This window comes from Cavia porcellus, unplaced genomic scaffold (assembly GCF_034190915.1).
Source record: "Cavia porcellus strain 051 isolate PalLab524CR breed Dunkin Hartley unplaced genomic scaffold, mCavPor4.1 scaffold_14, whole genome shotgun sequence".
In the NCBI taxonomy this organism is placed as follows: domain Eukaryota; kingdom Metazoa; phylum Chordata; class Mammalia; order Rodentia; family Caviidae; genus Cavia; species Cavia porcellus.
The window spans coordinates 71,569,623-71,590,676 of NW_026947497.1; the positions used below are offsets into that span (position 1 = coordinate 71,569,623).

At 42.6% G+C, this 21,054-nt stretch overlaps 1 protein-coding gene across 6 annotated transcripts in view; it reads left to right on the plus strand.

Moving 5' to 3' along the window:
* Window positions 1-598: 598 nt before the first annotated feature.
* Il1rap (interleukin 1 receptor accessory protein) overlaps window positions 599-21,054 on the plus strand; it is a 134,234-nt gene continuing 113,778 nt past the window's right edge. For 2 of the 6 annotated variants that reach the window (XR_002788345.2, XM_023560290.2), the window contains exon 1: window positions 599-821. The gene's annotated coding sequence lies outside the window, so the exon portion shown is untranslated. The remainder of the gene's footprint in view (window positions 822-21,054) is intronic. The other 4 variants (XR_010051668.1, XM_023560293.2, XM_023560291.2 and 1 more) reach the window with 3 other exon arrangements.

Genomic DNA, 21,054 nt, shown 5'->3' on the forward strand with positions numbered 1-21,054 from the left:
ATTCCACAACCCTTCATTTCATTCATTCTTCATATTCTGAGTGCCTACTTAGGCCAGGTGCTGTGCTAGGTACTGTTCACATAATAAGAACATACAGCTTCAGTCCTGCTGTTGAGATCCACTGCATGCTTCTGTGACTGTCACTTCCCACTCAGGCAGAGCTCTGGACCTGGACCTTGGCCATGGGTTTTCTGCATCTTTCTGTTTCGCTCGGTGCTGGTCAACCAGTGGGCCATCCATCGCCCACCGCCCACCGCCCACCACCCACAGCAGGGCCTTGAGGCCCCCGCAGCTAAATGCGGAGAGCTGGGCAGGAGTGGCTTCCACTCCACTCGGCGAACGCGTTCCCGCAGCGCATGCAGGTGTGCGCTCTGCTCTGCGGGGCCGGATCTGCCCGGCGCCCCCGGCGGGGCTGCAGGACGGGCGCTCACGCTCCGTCCCCGCGTGGCACTGCCGGGCGCCCGAGGGGGGCGCAGCCGCGCCTCCGCCCGCTGCGCCGCGGCTCCTCCTCGCGGCGGGCGGGACCGCCACCGCGCCGCCCAGAGGCCGCTGCCTGGGAAGCCCGGGGCGCTCGGGGATCGCGAGCCGGGGTGGCGGGTGGAGCCTGATCCGCCAGATCGCGGCCAATCGCGGGGCGCCGGGGGAGGAGCCCCGAAAGGGGAAAAAGAAAGTGCGGCGGAAAGTAAGAGGCTCGCAGGGCTCAGACAGCCCGGGCTCAGGTCCCCGGGGCGCGCTGTGGCCGGGGCACCGCGAGGACCAGCCGCGGGCGACCCAGCGACCTTCCCGCCGCATCGCCCGCGCCCGCTCGGCTTCCCAGAAAGGTGAGTCTGGCGCTGCGGCGAGGGCTGGGGATACCCAGCCGCGGAAACTCGGGGCAGATGGAGTCCTGGAGACCTTCTCTCCCCGTCGCTCCTGTTTTACAGAAGGGAAAACTGAGACCCAAGACGAGGCACCGACCGGGGTGGCTCAGTGTAGTAGAGCGGCGGCCGGGATTCGAACCCGGAGAGTCAGACCCGGCCTCTGCTCCAGGGACTGAGAAACAGCCGCGCGGGACTCCGCCTTGGATTCCCAGGAGCGCTCCTCAGCCCCGAGGGTGGGAGTCCCTGAGCCTCAGCCTGCAGGCTTGTGCCCCTTCTGGCCCTGCCCCAGCGGCCTCACTCGCTCTTCCTGACCTGCTTTCTGAAAGATGCTCCTGCCCAGAGTGTCCAACAGGCTCCTGGCCCAGTTGAGGAAGAGCTAAGGAAACTGCGCTGGTGACCTCCAGTGGTGGTCACAGTAATCTCCCAGGTCCACAGCACCTGAGCTGTTGGTCCCGTGGGACGTTAGGTGTCCCGGTTTAGGAAGAGCAGAGCGGACTTCAAGGCGCTCGCCCATCGCCCTGTTCACTGAGAAGGAGTGGGAGGAAGCCGGGAAACGGAATGAAAGGCAAAAATCCGAAACGGACCAGCAAACTTCTGTTGTTTCCTCTAAGAGCCTCACCTGTCAACCCTCCACTCTTGGGTTGCCAGATTGTGAACCTGGGCATCGCAGGAGGCCTTTGGGGCTCAGCTGTGTAGATCCCTGGGTTAGCTACCTGCTGGAAAAGCGGGGCTCACCTGGTTTAGGTCTCTGCCCTGTGTTAGCTGTGTGAACTTGGGAAAGTTAGCCCACCTTCCCGATTCTCCCCTCAACCCCCTTCGCAAAGTGGAGATGTGCAGGGGTGACAGTGAGGCTTAGTGCATAATTGTGAGGATGAAATGGGAAAATCCGAATTACATATTGAGGGGAGCGCCTGAAGCCGCACCTAGCCCATACAAAACACTGGACTCCATTGTGAGTGTTGTAGAGTGAGCCTGGAGACAGTGAGTTTGGGAAAGGTGTTTTTACTGCTTAGGAGTGACCTTGCGCTGTGTCTGGAAAGGTGATGCTATTTTCTACTTTGGAGTTGGAACAATTTTTTATTGTAAGCTTTTTTTTTTTTTCCTTCTGAATATTGTGCACACATGATTGGGGTAAGAGAGTCTTGATCTGGAATATCAGATGGATGTTTTTTAGTGATGGGAATTTCCTGCTAGTTTTTAGGTCAGTCCTTTGCCTGTGAACTGCCTGGATCTTAGGCATTCTTGATTGACAAAGCAGGTCTGGGGCTTGAGGGGGGATAAACAAGAGAAGAGGAAGTTGGAAGTTGAGGCAATTTTGTAGCCTGTGCTAAACCCCATCATCCTGTGCTCTTAGATCAGCCAGACAACTCTGTATTGTTCAGCTAATGTCAGAAAACAGTAGCAAAACTGTAATGTATTCCTGTGGGATTGTGCACGCCTGCTGCTGAATTCAGTCCCTTCTGGAAACTAACTTGTTTTATTTAAGCGTGAGCACACGTGTGTGCGCGTGTGTGCACACACACACATCTTTGTATATTGCTGGTATTTTATAATTAAATAGTTCCTTTCATATATCCCCACCCTGCTCATGACAGCTAATTTTGTTTTTATTTCATAGCTATTTAGATTATCTCCTGCCTATATGAATAAAATGCTTAGCATTGGTAGTGGGCTGCCTCCTTCGTCATCCTCAGCATCCCTTTGCAGTACTGCTGCATGCTTGAGAAGGAGTGTGACACGATTGGAGGGAGGGTGAGAGGCCAGCAGGGCCCACTTGGGTGCTTCCCACACCGACTATTTGCAGAGGATGGGATCACTTGCTTCCATCAGCTTGTTCTGTGTGCGTGCATTGTGATGAGCTGGCCACGATCATCAGAACGTGTGCCTGAGGGAGCAGGGACTTGTGGGGAAAGGGAAAATGCTCAAAATAAGGTCATAACAAGGGGCGGAAGGGAGATTGAGAGCAAAGTCTTGTGGGTTCCTGGAAGAAAGCATGCCTAGTGATACCCCTTCTCCCCATGCATATTATTTGTCATTGCCCATTGATACAAGTTTGGGCAATGACATATATGCATCACTTTAAAATTTCTAAAGTACAGTCCACATATATTATCTCTCTTGTTACTTCCAGCAGCCCTGGGAGAAGGACATGGCAGGCATATTAATAGTGAAAGGAGCCCATGTTTTTGGATTTCACATTCCAGCTCCAGGACCTAAGTTACTGGATAATACTAAGCAAGTTATTTCATTGTTTATAACTTCTGTTTTGTCCACCTCTAAAATGGAATAAACACATATACTTTAAGAATTCATGTGATGATTACATTCACTGAAATAGTGTCAGGTATACATAGTGAGTAGATGCTCATTAAATGGTACCTTAATTAGGCCCAATTGGTTAAAAGGAAAATTGGAATGAGATTGGAATGACCCTTGGAGAGTGCCAAGGGCCACATGGTTTGTAAATCTGAGCTCTAAGCAGGCAGTTCACACCTTTTGACTTTTGGATGGGGGATTTTCCTGTCACACTCTGCCACCTCTGTGGTGAGCTATTGAGCAATTTACTTCAGTTGCTAGGTTGATCTTACTTGGTTTGTGATTTCAGGGTATCTTATTTTTTTCTTTTTTATCAGAAAGGGGATATTTCCTTCCTAAGAGAACAATTCCTCAGCATGCTCTGTGAAGTACACTGGAGCCAGTTCTCAGAAGATTTTAAATCAGTGACCCCGAGGCAACCTTTTTATCCTCTGGTGTTTGATGTGATGCAAGTCCTCAGTTCCTAGGAGGAAGAGTACAGTGGGGACATAAAGCTCAGCGTTTCTTCAGGTTTTTCTTCTGTTGTGAGTGGTTTCTCCCCACCGCCATCAGTGATGGTTAGAAGACTGATATGAGCAGTCAGAAATAAAAATCACGAATAGCCATAGCATTATTTCAACTTTTTCACGAACTCTTAAGGCCAAAGGGTGGAATAGAGACATCATTGCGCCTAAGCAACATTTGGGGAATAAAAAAATATCACTGTTTGCTGTTGGTGCTAATCACTGGTCTGGGGTTTTATTTCTCTGTTTGGGTAGTGACAGTTGTAAGCTTATGCATGAAGCTAAACAGATCCATGGCCAGCCCAGTCAGTGGGGCCATTTATCCCTGGTGCCTTCTTGCAGGCCATGGAGTTTTTCCTCTGGGTAACAAGGGCACAGGCCTGTGCGCACAGATCTAGGAGAGTGTTTGGCTCCTCGCTTTGAGATCTGGAAACATATGCTTGCTTTTGCCAAAAGGTAGGCAGTTAGCATCATTTTTAATCATGAAAGGGCAGTGTGGCTAGGAACATCAGAAGAGACAGCAAGAAAACAAAAAGGTCATCTAAAGTATACACACAATTTCATTTGTTGCTCAACTTCGTCAAGCTTCTAGTGGTGACACAGATGTAGGATCTGGTGAGTCATTGTTGCTTTGTCAGTGAAATATTAGAGAGCCACCTACTGTGCTCTTTACCCATTTTAGAAATTGTTCTGTGGGGGAAAAATATCACCAAAGTACAGGAAGGTCACAAAACATTTGGTATCTGACATTCAGGGGATAAATTCAGGTTAGCATTCATTTCATGTGCCTGTTTTCAAAAACATGGCTCATGGCTTATGCTGATGGAAAGGTTTGGAGACCACTATCTAAGATTGACTTTTAGCTGTCTGTATCAGCTGCAGCAGAGTGAGTTCTAGAGTGTTCGCAGGTGCCTCAGCCAAGTTGTTCAGTAGGGCCCTACAGATAGGAACTAGGAACACTGATGTCTACTTAGAGGCTTAACACCTATTCTCAGGAGGCAGTTAATTGCCATTACTTCTTTTATCAGCATTTCCTTCAGTTTATTAGTCTGTTAAATTACGATTATCCACATTAACAGCTACCCTTTATTGAATTCCATCATTGTTTGTGCTAAGGGTTTTACCTATATCATCTCATTCAATTCTTGCGATAATCTTAGTTTTGAAGGCAACTGAGGCTTCTAAAAGTTAAGTAGTATGATCCATGTTGTAGCACAAAACACAAAATGATGCTGAGAATGATCTTTGCATTTCATTCTAGAACTAGGAGGAACCATGAATTGTCCTGCAGCTATACTAGAACTGAGGACCCCGGCTAGGACCTATGATTCATCTCATTCACATCTTGCTTCTCTAATCCTGGTGTAACTTTGCCTGTGCCTGTGTTTTCTTTCTGGAATCTAAAATGTGAGAGACCTGAATTAGCTGATCTCTGAGTTTCTTCTGCTACAGTGCATTGTGTGTTTTTCTTTAGGATTCCTTTCAGCTCTGAAATTTTGCAATCATATCATTTTGTAAACGTCAAGGCTAAAACAGGTAAAGGGGACTAACGAGAAAATACCCTCGTTGTTTTATGCCCAAGAGATGGATTCTTCAGCGAAAGAAAAGTACAAGAGAAATCAGCATTCAGTGGTGCATGTGTGATTGTCCTTTCATTTAAGCACAAAAATAACTCTCCTATATATTATTGTCTGCCTTTTCCAGATGAAAGAACTGAGATTCCGAAAGCTTAGAGACTTGCCCAAGGTTACCCAATTAGTAAAGTGTGTGCTTGAATGCAAAGCCTTTTGTTCTACTATACCACATTTGCTGGATGCCAGAGCGTAGAATCTGTGGACCTGTATAACTAGATTCATTAATTCCCACTCTGCATACCTGTATCCTGATACCATGCCAGCTAATGCTGCCAGAGTTGCAGTTTTTTCCCTCTTAACTTCCAGACCTGAAGCTCATACCCTTTCCTGATATTTCCTAGTTTTTGGAATTCCCTTAAATGTGTATGACATTTTAACTTTTCATTTGATAGGTTTTGTTTTTCCATTGCTTTCCTTCAGGTCCCTGGTTAGCACCTAAATAGTTGAGAATAAGGTTTGACCTGCCCCTTGACTGTCACAATGCCTTGTATGTTCAAGGTAGAAAACTGAAGGAAAGACGGATTCATACAAGGTCAGATAGGTCCAGAATTAGCTTTGTGATTTCCTCTTACTTTATCATTGCATTAATTAGCTTAAAGGTTGTCTCTGTAGATAAATAGCGTGGCTACAATTTCCTTTAATTTTGTGGTTGCAAAAACAAAACAATTGATAAAGGAACCACAGACGCTAGGAGGATTGCATGTCTTTGGCTCAGTGTTGGCAAACACATTTTTGTTGAAATAATAAAAGACATTTTGCAGTCAACAGAACACAGAAATGACATGGAAATACATTCTTGCATATATGGGCCCGCAAAGCCGTGTCAAGTATCATCAATAAACTACCTGAAAATAGGACGTTTCTGCGGAAGTAGGCAGTTGTCAGTTTCCATGGAAGTGGGCAGAGCTACCAAGAGCTTTGATCATAAGATTTCTAAAAGAGCTACGAATTCCCAGTGGTCCATCTGTACTTTGGTATAATTGGCATCAGTTGAACGTGAGGATAGGTAACCTTTTATTTCCAGTTTATGTCCAGCAGACGACTGTGGTCTCTGTGTGGCACACAAATCCCTGTTTGCATTGACGTGCTTCTCTCTCACTCAGTTCTAAGTGCAACAGAAAAGAGACTCAGTCATTTTATAGATTCTGATACCTGAAAATGTGTATTTCACTGATGGCAGTTGGTTAAGCCGGTTGTGTTGGAAAGTCATAGTGATTTCTCACTGTAGCTGTGTAACACGCTTGCTTTGACATCAGACTGACCTCCCTGGACTTGAATTTGGACAACTTATGCAATCTTTCTCTGCCATATTTTGATCATCTGTAAAATGGGGAAAGTAAACCTGCTCCATCAGGCTTTTGTAGGTGCCAATTATAGGCCCTCAGATTTGTTACAAACCTACCATATGGGAATTTTAACTTTCATTATGATCAACAGCAGTGATAATTGCATTCACATGGATTGGAAGATAAAAGGTTTAGGTTCAAATAATAATTTTTAAAATTTATATAGACTCGAAGCCTCCAAAAATCTTAAAATGCTTATTATGTAACACATTCACAGTCAAAAATACTACTTTATTTTACCATAACTCTGAGGTAATTGGGACAGGTGCTGCCAACATTTTTTTTTTTTTTTTATCCTGAGTTTCAAAAACAGTGAACATTTATAAAAACTATGGCGTGCAAGAAGTGGTCGAGCTGAAACCTGGCCTGAAGCTTTCTACCTTCCCTAGTGGTGCAGGCACCTTGTCTTTCTCCCCTCAGCCATGCCGTCTGCCAGGCCTGAAACTGATTATTCGCCTTTTTCCCCAAGGCTTCTGTGTTTTCACCTCTTCAATGAGTATGGGGACATAATGGGCTCTCTAAGGCAGCTGTGATCAATTTCTGCATGTGGAGGAATTGCCTTAGGAGCCACCATGCAAGAGCAAAGCTTCAATCCCTACACCTTGGCCTCCCCACACCATGGCGTCACGAGCCCCAGGCCCCTGGCAGCCAGCCTCCTTAGCCTCAGTGAGAAGCACTGTGCTGAGTCAGAACCAGAAAGATACCTGTATGTCCTTAGTCAGGGCTGTGATCCTACCATTCTCCTCTGATCCACACTCCCCACACACCATGCCCCCAGAACCCAGGTCTGGGGATCAGAAAATTTTGCATACTTATATTTAATATTTGAGAAATGAGAGTAGAGCTTTTTCTAAAAAATAAAGCCAACTCTGGATTAGCATCAATCACTAATCTTCAATGAAAAAAAATATGTGTGTGGAAAAAGCTTGCCTCTCACTTAAAATGTAAGACTTCTTTCACTTACTAAATTGATAGATTTGAGAATGCTAATACACACTGATCAGCACTTTTCTGGAAGATCTGACGTAACTTTTCCAGTTACAGAGTGAGACCAGTGGGGAGTAAGGGTTAATTACATACAGTTAGTCGTCAAAACCCGCCTGGTTTTGGATTGGGGATTGGGTTTGTACTTAGGTATTGCTTGATTATCCTGTCAAGACATAAGCTTCCTTATTTGGAAAACAATGATAAACTTGTCTATATATTTCTTATATAGATGGATCAATAGATAGGTGATAGATAAACAGATAAACTTTCACATGGTAGTTACTATTTTACTTAGTCTGTTGTTTTTTTATTTCACCCTCACTAGACTGTAAAATCCACACGGTGTGAAATTTTTATTTGCTGCTGAGTCCCAGGTACCTGGAAAAGCGGCTGACAAATAGCAGATACGCAGTCCTAAGTCAGTGATGAATAAATATATGGATGGGGCTGGGATTTAGCTTAGCGGCTCAAACACTTGCCTGGTAAGTGCAAGGTCGTGAGTTCAATCCCTGGTACCCAAAAAACAAACAAACAAATAAAAACAAAACCCCCAAAATAAATAGATACATGGAATTGGATAAGGGATTAAATTATATATAAAATATTGAAATAAAATTTTATACCTATACATATACACACATCTAAATATAGGTGCATGTGTGCATATGTATGGAATATTGAATATGTACATATCTAGACTATTGAAATGGTTATTTGTGTATCTACATATGTACACAAATGGGTACACAAATTGTGTCTAAATATAAACATCTGTTTTTATCTGTTTTGGAGATGCCCAGAACTGCCTTAGGAAGTAGAGTTGTTAAATTGTTGAAGTGAGTCCTTATTGTTTGTATGTGATAGTTAACAGATGCTGTATTAGGCAGTAAGGGAGAGAAGGAGACAGAAAGTCAGACAGAGACAGAGACAAGGAAAGAGAGAGACAGAGGCAGAGAGACAGAGACAGTTAAAGACAGAGACAGAAATAAATAAATGCAAATGTTTCAGGATTAAGAAATGAGAGATTACATTAAAATGGTAATAACACTGGAAGGGCATCTCAGGGAAGGTAACATATGAATGTAGAAAAAGTCTGCAAAAAAGCTAAGAGAGGCTTGAGGTGCAGTTTGCACACCAGAAGCTTGGTAAAGGGAGCAAGGACTGGATATAAAGTCCTACACTGGGTAGGAAAAGGTGTGAGTGGCTGTGAAGGTTTCATGCACAGTGCAGTAGGATGTCACTGGGAGCACAGGAACAGAATGGTGACAAGTTTGATATATTGAAGCCTTGAGCAGGGAGGGAAGCAAAATGCAGGAAGTTATTCCTAAAATGAGGAGACAGACTGCACTGATCTCCTATAAACTGCTATGAACAGAGGAGGAGGACAATATAATTTCATTGATGTGTCATTCACAGCCTCTTGTTCCCATTAGACTGTCTCAGAGAAAAAAGAAGAGAAAAGAAGCAAACTAGAATTCTTTGACTATTCTGAGATGGTACTGTGCTTATTTCCAAATGCATTGAATAATGGAAGGAAATGTATGCTCTGTTGCTCAATTCGATTCAGCTGGAAGTTTTATAGTTCTTATGTAGGTGTTTTATGTAATCAGTCTCCCCAAACATCGTACCTAGAGTTATTTCCTTATAAAACTTCAGCTACCAGTGTCTGAAATCTGCTGCACTGAACAGTGGGCCCATTTAATTCTGTATAAAATCAATTTCTTCCTTCTGGTTTTATACTTTTAAATGGTACCTAACTCTTCAAGAAGGAACTTAAAGGCCACATCCTCCGTGAAGTCTTTAATGGCCCATTTATACATAGCCTCATGATACATGCTTCAATAATGTGAGTTGAAAAGAGTGTGACAGTGTATGATAGGGACTGTGTAAATATTAGCCTCAGAGTCTTAGAGTATCTCTTAGGAGACAGGTACTGCTATGATCAGTTTTTATTAAAGAGCAAGTTAAGGTCTCAAGTCACTGAGTCAGGCAGTGCTGGAGACTTTATTTGAACTTGCGCAAAATCAACCTTATGCAGTTTGATTGTAAGATATGACTCTGAATATTTATTATATCTACTGTCTCACTTCGTGTTGCTTTATATGAAAGCATAGGTAAATAAATGCATTTAATAAATGAGTGAATGAATATATGACCTGTTATTCCAGGCTGTATCATTTGATTAGCATTTAGTTTTTAATTTAGTTTTAGATTGAGACAACCAGGGCAAGTAAATGCTACTCACAACCTCTGGGATGTGGTAAAATTACTTAACATCACTAATATTGGGGGCCCTTTCCATGGCACCATTTATCAGGGACACCTGCAACGAATCCCTGATCTCTTGCCTGGAGTTGCACTGTATAGTGAGAAGAAAGAGCAAGAGGTAAAATCAGGGTGCAGGCAAGGATCTAGGGTGACTACTTATCCTAGGGAACAGAAGGCCAGGAGCCATCAAGAACCTTTATTCATGACATCTAATCAAGGACTTTGGGCAAAGGGCGGTGTGTGTTTCTGAAAAGTGATGGTGACTGTGGTGGACCAGTTGGAACAAAGCATTCTGCAAGGACCAGGATGAGACAAGGTGCAGTGAGGAAACTGTACTTCCCCTCCTGGTTCCTTATGTCTTTAGCTGGACCTGTGAGCTCCACAGAAGTCATTAGCCCTAGTGCTTCCAGCTATGACCAGAAAAGCACAGGGAGTTTCCATCTTCTAGTCTGGCTCAAAGGGCAAGACAAGGACAAATTTGGACATCCTCTAGACTCAGTTTATAATTCATGGTACCCAGCACCCTAACCCTTTTTCTCATCTGTGTTCTTGGCACAAAGATGGGGCTGTTGTGAAGATTAAATAAAATATGCACATAAAGTACTCAGCACAGTGCCTGGAACATAATTACTGCTCAGCCCATTTGAACTGTTTGTTACTTTTTTGAACTAAAATTACCTCCCCAAACATGCTTATGCTTACATACACAGACAGTTTTTCAGCCGGGCTTTTTTTATTAACTCCTCTTTAAAAATCAGAGCCAAAGATCCAATCGTAATCAGCGCTGTTAATTTTGCTCCAGGGCCAATTCTGGCACTTCGCCTACAGGAAAGCACGCAGTGCGGATTCTAAAAGACCCTCTTGTAGGAAGAACAGCGAGTCCCGCGGAACTGCATGGGTAGTGAGTCCTGTGTGACTCTGCTGTTTCTCGCTTCCAGGCATCTGACATAAATGCAGGCAACATTTTCAGTCCTGCCCACCTTGTTCCTCAGACAGAGTCCCCTTGCTGGGTAGTCCCGTGATGGTCCCCAAACATCTTGGGTCACAAGGGTGGAACAGCAGAATGCCAGCCATTTGCCCCAAATAACACTTAACCAAGGCTAATTCATAGAGCTTACTGTATCAGTCAGTGTTTTGCTAGGGAAACGGATATAACACAAGACGTACAAACAAAGAGGAATTTAGGAGATTGGCTGATAGTGGCTACCAACAGAGTCAGGTGAGAAAGCGTGCAGAGGGTGTCTGCACACTGGAGAAGGAAGGTTTTAGTCCAAGATCTGGAGCTTACTGCAGTGTCCTGTGCAAGTTCCTGTCAGGAGGCCGAGGGGTCTGCAGTGGAAGGTTGAAAAGTCTAAGCCAGAAGATCAAAGCATCTGTGCCAGAAATCGACTCTGTGCTAGATGCCAGGAGATGACGTTCAAGCTGAAGGTGAAGACAGGAGCTCTTCTGAAGAATAGTAGCAGATCTGTCCTTTCTCATTTCCTCTTTATACCATCCAGGTGACAAGCTGCCCTGGGGTTTGGAGTTGGTGGTTCTCATAGCTAAACTTCTCAAGTTGACACAATCAATCAGTCAGTATCATCACAGGATGTAACACTGATACAAGGATTCTTGAGGTCAGGGGCTGTGCTGAATGCTTTATTTTCATTATTTCATTCTATCATTATTGCAGTCCTATGAGAATGTAAAATTTTAATTATAAACTTAATTGATAACTAAAATGTGAAAAGTAAAAAGTGCCAGAGTTGCCTCCATATGTGTGTAGAGGACTGTGATGAGGGAAACAAATATTTGTTACTTTTTTTTAGCCACATTTTTCTTCAGAAACAGAATTTGCAGGGTTGTAGCACCTTTGGAATCTCCAGGAACTTCCTGCAGGTAAGAGGTGTCTCTATGCACAGAAATGAGACATATGTATGGGGATGGAAAGCAACTTCATTGCACTTGACGGTTTGTTTTGCTCTGGTAGGTGATGACAGTGAACTGAGTCTGGTTCTGTTAGTTGCATTTATTTGGTTCTTTGTAGGAAACCAATATGGTGCTGATTTACTGTCTCAGTTCATTTTGTACAGTTGTAACAGAATATATCAGGTTGGGTAATTGAGGAGGGAGTGAGATTTATTTCTTGCAGTTCTGGGGGGCTGGAAAGTACCAGGCTGAGTGACCTATATCAGGTAAGGCCATCTTACTGCATCATCTTGTTGAAAGGGAGAAGATTGCAAGACAAGAGGAAAGGGAACTGAATTCATCATTTTATTCAGAACCCACTCCCTTGATAATGAATCTGTTCCCACTATGATAGCATTAATCTGTTGATGAAGGTAAATCCCTCATGGCTTAATCACCTTTTATATGGTCCATTTCTCAACATTGTTCTATTGGGAGTTAAATTTCCAACATATGAATTTTGAGGGACATATTCAAACTATAGCATTTACAATGAGTTTTTGTTTTACTTATTGTTGTTGCTGTGGTGGTGGTGGTGATGTAGTTGTTATGGAATAATTAAAAGGAGTAACATTCATCCTCATATATTTCCAAGTAAAGTTTCAGTGTATTAATGAATCTTGCAAAGTTTGACGATGTCCTTTGAGGAAAAATCTGAGCATGCTTGAGCATTCGCATGAGAATCATACCTAATTCATAGTTGGCATTTGTTATGGTTTAAATCTGCATGTCTCCAAATCCATTGGAAGTTGGGCTCAAGACCATGTGCTTTAAGCTGTGGCAGAAAGCTTTCCTGGGTTTTATCTATGTCCTGAGACTTAGGAGGAAATGAGATTAGATTGGTAGAAGAAATGTCAAGTCAGCCTGATGTTCAACATGTGGTGTGGATATGGTAGAGGCGTTTAGCCAGTTCTACATTTAGAGTGTAGAGCATAAGGCAGAACTGAATGATTTTAAAAGGTTTTAGTTTCACCAGAAAGGAAGTGCTCCACCAAAAAGTTGGGGCAAAAGAGAACATAATAACTGAAAAAAATTAGTACTAAAAAGAAGTCAAGTATTTCAGATGAGGACAGTAGTAAAGATGTCTAAAGGCATCTCAGATTCCAGTTATCAAGACCCCACCTTTCATTGGCTCAGGTGCGTAAAAAGGTGAAGGTAAACTCTTTTGTGAGATGTTGCTTTGAAGAGATTCCCAGGGAAGCTTAGGGAATTGGTTCCCTGAAATTTGGTTCACAGTAATCCGTTTTACGATTCATAGCCAAATACTCAGAAGCCTCTGTGACTATGATTCACGTTTTCCTGACTACTGCTCAAGCTGGCAGCAGACATTAGTGTGTTCCAAGAGGTGCTGATGTTATAGGCTTGCAGAATGCAAGGATCGTGAAGTCAGGGAGACTTCCACTCAGATTTTAGAAGAAGATATGGAAGGCCAGGGAGTGTCCCTGAGAGGGCAATGAAGGAAATTGTGAGAGTGAAGTCCAAAGTGCCCTGGGGACCTCAGGGGTTTGGAGATGTTAGGAATGAGGAACGCAGTAGGTAGTGAGATAAGCTGTCCTAAGAGAGAAGCTTTGAGGGCTACAATAGACAGTGCTGGAGGGATAGGACCATTCACACAATTTGGAGCTCACATCTCACCATAGCTTTCCCCAGGCATTGGATGCAGGGCCACAAGATTTAACCTTTTCCCTCTTGTCTTTTTTTGGCTGGATTCATTTCTATTCCCTTTCTCTATTTTTGAATAGGAATGTTTACCATGCCGCTGTATGTCAGCAGTATTTAAATTCCTTTTTTTATATGCATGGGAGATTTCTATCTAAGAGTTTGCCTTGAGTCTCAGATGAAACTCTGTACATCGACTTTTCAACAGTGGTGAAACTGTTAAGACTGTAGTCACTCCTACAGGTGAACTATAGTGAGTCTGACATGCGGCTTTCAGGAGCCAGGAGTGAAATTTTACAGTTTATCTGTGAATGACTCCCAAAATCCTCAATCAGAGGCGACTAGAATATAGGCTCACTCCAGTAATCACTGAATCAGTGCACCAAAGAATTCAGAACTAGATGTGGTTGAAAGAGATGGATCACTCAGAGAGGGACCAGGAATGTACATCTCTATCTCTACTCCCTCATTCCTCTTTCTGGTTTCTGACTGCTATAATGTAAGCAACTTTCCTCTGTCAATGCTTTCTGCCATGTTCTCCTTGCCTTACAGCCAGCTGATTACAAACTGAATAGCCATGAGCCTAAATAAAATTATCCTTTAAGTTTGAGTGTTGAGTATTATGTTCAGTGATGGCAAAGAGACTAAGATAGCACTCATATATTTTTGAGTGAATGTTTGAGAAAGTAAGTGTCCTTTATTTTTCTCTGATAGTGGAAGTTATGATGGGATAATTAAAATTGGTGACATTTCAGTTGGAAGCTTCCTTTTAAAATTTTGCCTTTAAAACCTATTTCAGGAAGAGATTATTGTAAAATATGTGGCATTACTTAATCTTGGTTATTCAGGGCAGTTTATTGGAGTGGAATATAATTCCTTTAAAATTTATTGAAGTGAGATCATTTACCCTTACATAAAATGGCTGCAGACTGGTATATTTTCAAATTTGCGTAATCTGACTTTCATAAATTTTCTGCCTTTTCACAATTTGCTACCTCTTGCATTTAGCTCATCTTTCTCTAGCAGTTTTCTTTCCATTCCTTGATAGACTAGAAATGCAGGCCAATGTGCAACACATTTGTTAGACTCAGTGAATGATAAGAATATTGAAAGTATTAAAAGTAGACTTGAGAGATTATTCTGCGTGGAGTGGAAGGAGAAGTGTGATGTTATGGAAAAGTTCTTACGTGTGAGGTTATCTCTCATAGTCGTACAGGTTTTCCGTTACCGTGTTAGTAAAAGGGAAATAGTCACAGGACTAATTCATTTACTGTTTTGGACAGTAGTATTTTCTGAGAAGTTTATGTAGGCAAGACACTGGTGAGTAGAAAGATTTAAAAAATCCCAGTTTCTGAAGAGTAAGACTTTGTAGATTCCTATGAAAGATAAGATACAGGGTTTGGGATACATCTTGTTTAACATTTGAAGTAAGGTAAGACTATATAATGTAATTGTGTATATTAAACATTTAGTAAACATATATTGACATACATCAAACACTTTGGTGTATCAGACAACTGATAGCTCAGGAGAGAGTTATGAGGAAGTCATGGTTGCTGTGAGTCTTGAAGGGGTGGCCGATAGGATTAGACAGAGAGGAGTTGGTGAGAAAGTGTGGTGTGTGGATTTACTCTAGTCAGGGGAAACAGAAAAGATGTGGACAAATGATGTGAGCACATTTCTTAGAGAAAGCCACAGTTATGGGAAAGAGAAGGTAATTAAGGGCCCGAAAGGGAACAGTTGGAAGATCAGGAAAATTGTCACTAAGGAGGACCCCTGAGAAAGAGTTGGTGAAGAAGTCTCTGGAATGCTGTAGCCTCTGCAGTAATGGGCAGGGGGGCAGGAAGAAAAGGTGTGCATGAAGTGAAGAGAACAGGCTTAGAATCTGGAGGATGGATTGAGACCCACTCTCCTCTTGTTGTATGTAACCCTAATGATGTAAGTGGCCTGCAGAAGGGGCTGGGGCCCTTGGCCCTGGATCAGCACACTAACCTCAGACATGGAGCAGCTGAGGGCAGATCTGGCAAGGGCTGAGGGAACAGTGGATGCAGACAGGGCTCCCACCTGGAAGGCAGCCAGCTGTCAGTAATAATGCGCGTTAATTGCAGTCACCCCGAGGGAACTTGATCGACCCTCTGAACAAATTATGCTCAGCCAGCCCTAACTCAAAATCACACAGAGCAGGAAATTTTGACTCAGTCTGAAACCACAAGTGGTACTCCACAGATAAAAGGAAAGAGATGAAAACAGTGAAAGAAAATAGAACAAGTGACTTTCTTGGGGAGAGCCCCATTTGATTGGGTCTTAGTTACCAGACCCTTTCCCATTCCCCCCAAAAATGAACCTGATCTGTCTTGTTGAGTACCTTAATGTATCCTGTTGGGTAATTTGTGTTTAAGCCTTCAGGGTAAAGAAGAGACAGTGAACATTCTTGAGAAGAGGAGGGTCCCTTATCAGATCTATATTTCACATAGAACTGATGTTGGGTGTGAAAAACATAGACAGGGACGAGGTTAATGAGAATCGTAATAATCCAGACATGAATTCTGTCTTCCCAGCCCTTTCTTCAGTTCTTACTCAGGGTGCTGATCTGTAGCTATTGTAAGAAACTGTGCAAGTCCGTCCTGGGAATTAGAAATGCTAGTATACTTTGTATGCCAAGGTGATTTTAGAACATGGATAACACTGTCAACTAATGCCATTCTGACACGTTTATCTAGCTGTTCCTTAAAGTCTCTGATCAGTCTGATTCTTATGTGTGATCAATAAGGGAGGTAGGTGTCATTGGAGCATTACATTAAGGGAAATTGATTTATGTGACTGGATCAGTATCATTTCAAGGGAAGAATGATGAACATAAAGATGAACAGTTTCCTTAAAAATAAACTAAGGTATTTTGGCTTCACTGAGTGGTTAGAAGCTAATTTCCTTGTTTGACCAAGTGTCCAGTATTTTACAGACTGTTACATTTCCATCATGTCATTCGGTGTGATATGCTCTATAAGATCAGTTTATTCTGTATTATTATACAGAATATGATCAGGCTGAAGCTCCAAGCTTAAGGTGAGCTGGAAGTAGTCACTTAGACCTTGATGATTCAAGAGAGCTCCCTGGGTGTGATGTATCACTGGGCGCCTTTCAGTCGCTCATCCCTTCCATTTCACTCTGTGCACCACTGCCTCTTTATCTTCAGGCACCACTTGGATCATGCCATGTTGCTGTTCTAAATGTGCCCATAGTTTTTAGGCTCCATCATGTTTAAGATCTCTTTCCACTCAAACAGCAGGCTCCTAGTAATCCAGGTGGTGTAGTTTCAGCTATTTTGATTCTTTAACGCCCCACCCCCATCCCACGGTATTTTCCATTGCCTTCAGTCAAACACGTGAGAAAGAGGAGCACGTGCTTTGTAAAAACATGCCTGAGCGAACACTTTAATGTCCCTGAGAGGGTCATACATCTTTGAATTAGATCATTCCTTAAGTGCTCTCTGTCAGTTCGTCCTAGGACATACTCCTGAATATTTCAAAAACGTATTTCCTTCCCTCCTGCTTGTGAAAACACCACTGAACTCATTCACTTATCTTGCTTTATTTAAACCACACATTTACTTGCAAAGCTATATTGCTTGAGTTTTCAACCAGGGACTAGCAAACCCTATAACACCACTCGATGTCTGCGCGAAGTTTTCCTGCTCCAGGGATACTAAGAACATATGTAGTCGAAGTATCTACCCTGGCTTCTCATTTGGGAGAATCTAAGACTTTTGTAGCTAACGATGTAGAGTCACAGGTATGGAGGAAGAAACAGGAAGAGGCATAGAGAAACCAAATTTTCACAGATGCTTTTAAACAGTATGTGGAGTGTTCCTCAAGAAATGCTAGATTCAATACTAGGTCAAAAAGGCTGCATCCCTGGCTTTGCAAGTAGTTAGTCCACTGAAGAAGCTGCTGTGTTGATTCAGCCAACCTTTCTTCAATTTGTCATCCTAGTTCTATTCCAGACTGCTTTGCAATGCGACACACTCTCTAGTTGGTCTTGATTCTTACACTTGAGAACTGACCTCATTGCTTTCTGTGAGATACATCAGTTTGACTTTTATTCTACTTGCTATCTTATATGAGGAAACAGTTGGAACAATCAAAGTTTAGACTTGTAAAAATAAAAAAAAGTAATACTAATAATAATGTAACATTTTTGAATGCAAGGAGCCTTATTTCACTGTAATCTTACCTGACTCCATGAGGCACTTTAGTGACCCTGTTCACTAAGGAAACTGAAACTTAGCATGTTTGCACAGCCATGGAGAGGATTTGAACTCAAGTCTATGTGGCTTTAAATGAAACCTCTTGCTTCACTTCTGCTTGCTGAGGCCAGTACAAATTCATAACATCTGTCCAAACTATTTACACATATAGCTGCACACCTGTAACAAGTGTTTAATTTCTACCGCGATTTGTCTGACAGTTCACCAGAAACTTATCTTAGACTGAGTTAGCCCCACTGACCGCCAGAATTTCTGGGCTCATTGCTTCCTTTTCTCCTTTTTCAATTTCCTTTTAGTTTTAGTTGATTGCTGTTTTAATGACATTTTCATTTTCTCATTCTGTTTTCTTCCCTTTCAAGGTTGGAGAGGGAAGTAGAGGTATAAGTGCTTTGCAAAAACTCTAGTTCTCATTTTTGAAAGTGGGACCTATGGAGATATGGAAAATCTATACCCAGATACTGGGGCTACTGTATGAAATGCCCATAGATGTCTGTTTGTTCAACCCGGCTCCAGAGACTTCAACCAGGACCAGAAGGTCCCAACTGCAGAGGGTCAGAGTCCAGCCAATATAGTCATACATTTATTACAGTGAGGATCCTATGAAAACGAGAATGGTAATGAGATCACCATCACTGGAGAGATTTAAAGAGCTCCTAGACATCCACTTGGCAAGGATGTTACAGAGAGATTTGAATATTGGAAAAAGGAGTTTGAATCAAAATGACATTTAAGGATCTTTCCGGCCATGCAATTCTGTCTTGAATTCACTTAGAAACTTTCTACTGGGAATAAAGGTTTCCCCTTGTTATAATTAACACCAACTAGTGATGTCGCCTCCTCTCTCCCCCTGTGCTTCCCCCTTCTGAACAACTACTCAATTTAGGAAGGGGACTTAGGGCGAGGAAGGATGTGGCTCCTTCCCGCTTGGCAGCTCTCCATGTCAGAATGGAAGACTTGTGTCTGGGCCTGGCACAGTTCCGTTGTCAGGGCCTCCTACCAGCCCAGTTCTGTCTGTGACCAGAGCATGTGGGAGGTGCACATCCGTGTGTAAAAACCTCCCCACGCTGCCAGCTCTGAATTTAAAAAGAAAAAAAAAAATCCTAATGAATGGAGTCTTGCCCAGGGAAAAACCTCTTGAAGGGGTGATGACACACCCCAAAACAAGTTTGAGTCAGACCAGACAAGCATCCCTTGGCGAATATTCCCTTTGCAGTTGGCAGCATCTGAGGAAGTGTCTTTGAGGGCAGTTTCTTCTTGCAGTTTCAAAAGCAAGCTGCTTGCAGGCCAGGACATCAAGGGTGCAGAGCTCCTGCCTCTTTTTTATTGTTTTCTATTTTTGTCTTTTTTCCCCCCTCTTTAAATTAGTTTATTGCTAATCTGAGGTTGTGCTGTTCAAAAATGTCAGACCTTTGATTTCACATCAGCATCACAGACAGTGCATGGGTTCCCGGAGGGAGGAATGTAGCAATGACAAGAAGTATTCGGCAGCTCATTAACTGCTGGGATTTGGAGGAAGAGAAAGAAGCATGGGAAGACTGGCAGTGGGTTCTATTGATTAGGGCTGCAACCTACAGTGGACATTGCTTTTCAGTTAAATAAGGTGATCTTTCCCCTCAAGACTTACTCAAGGCTTCGGTAATCTCTGAACATGTCACATTCTTTTAAATAAAACTTATAGTTCAGTATGCTTTGCTCAGATATATTCTGATATCTCAAACCATGAAGTTTCCAGCTCTTTTAAGGATGCCTCAAGCCTGGCATGGTGGCAGATGCCTGTCATTCCAGCACTCACCAGACTGAGGCAGATGTGTCAAAAGTTCAGTGCCAGCTTGGGCGATGTAGTGAGTTCATTGCACTGCAAGACCCTGCGTCAAAAAAGCAAAACAAACAAATTTCAAAAAGTCGTAGATATCTTTGGTCAGGTCATTCCAGATGTCCTCAGAAAATAAAGATACTGAAACTCATAGCAACAAGATCTCCTTAGGGATCTGATCCAACACTGCCTGTAGGAGATTTGGCTAAGATTCCTTATGTGTGCCATAAATCTTCACCAGTCTCTCAAAAAGAGAACAGCAACTTCAGCTTCTTTAGCAGCTTGCAAATTGCTCTTGGACCTCAGTTGCTGCCTTCTTTTGATAGAGACCACTGTCTGTTTAGGCATGACTCTTTCCCTAGATATAAATGGTGCTTTATTTTTAGGGGACAGCTATATTTTTTAGCAGTCTTTCAGGACTGGGAGGCAGCAGGCTTCATCAGAGAGAGCCTAAAATGGAAATCAAAAGACATCATCTCACATTTCCACTAGCAAGTTATTCATTGCCTGAAAGTCACCTCTCTGTCCTGGGCTCTGTTTGCCAAAAGTGTTCCAGATAACATTCCTGACCTCTGAGATGTATTCTGATGCTCTAGAAGTTATTTGGATAAGAATGATAGCCACTGGGAAGTGTAAAGCTTTCAGTTCACTCATTTTATGCATCAGCTATAACACCCTTGTATCACCACAGAGACATCAGCTCAAATCTCTTCCCTCTTTGGGCCGTTTTCCTTCAAATACATTGTCGACTCAGGTATTTTGGTAATGGCCAGTATTAAAGAAAGAATGGGGATTTGGTGGTCAGAAGAACATGCTAGCAAGGACATTGGCTTATGGTGCATGTATGTGCCTTAGTTTCCCTTACAAATGTGATGGTCGTACAGTAGTATCTTGGTTTATAAACGCTTTTGTTTTTAAACAGTTTGGTTCGCAAACAGAAACATTTGGCAAAATTTTGTATTTGTTTGCACATTCTGCATTGGGTGATAAATATGACTGCAGACATCTTTCCTGAATGAACATGAACTTAGGCATCTTTTCCAGAATTCACTGAACAAATTAAATTTGTGAACTGAGTTACCACTGTAATATCCCTTTCCTGAAGCTCTATGTAACTGTCATTTTCTTGGATTTTTAATGTATTACTTCTTCAGGTGGAAAAAAAAAAAACCAACTATGTCTTATAACTCACTTTCAACTCCCCACTGGCATTTGAATTTCTCATCACGATATTTCAAATTAAAACTGGAGCTTAGTAAAAATGTTCAGTGTCTTGCACTATTATGGAAGGTTAAGAATTCAGTCCCTTATTACCAAGCTCACAATCCCAGCATGGTCCCAAACACAGGTGCCCCAACTTCACATATCCCTGGATTATTTTTAACAACTCACTATGTTTTGGTCAATGTGCCTTTATGCTTTTGTTTTTCTGTCTGTTTAGTGGACTGGCTGACCTA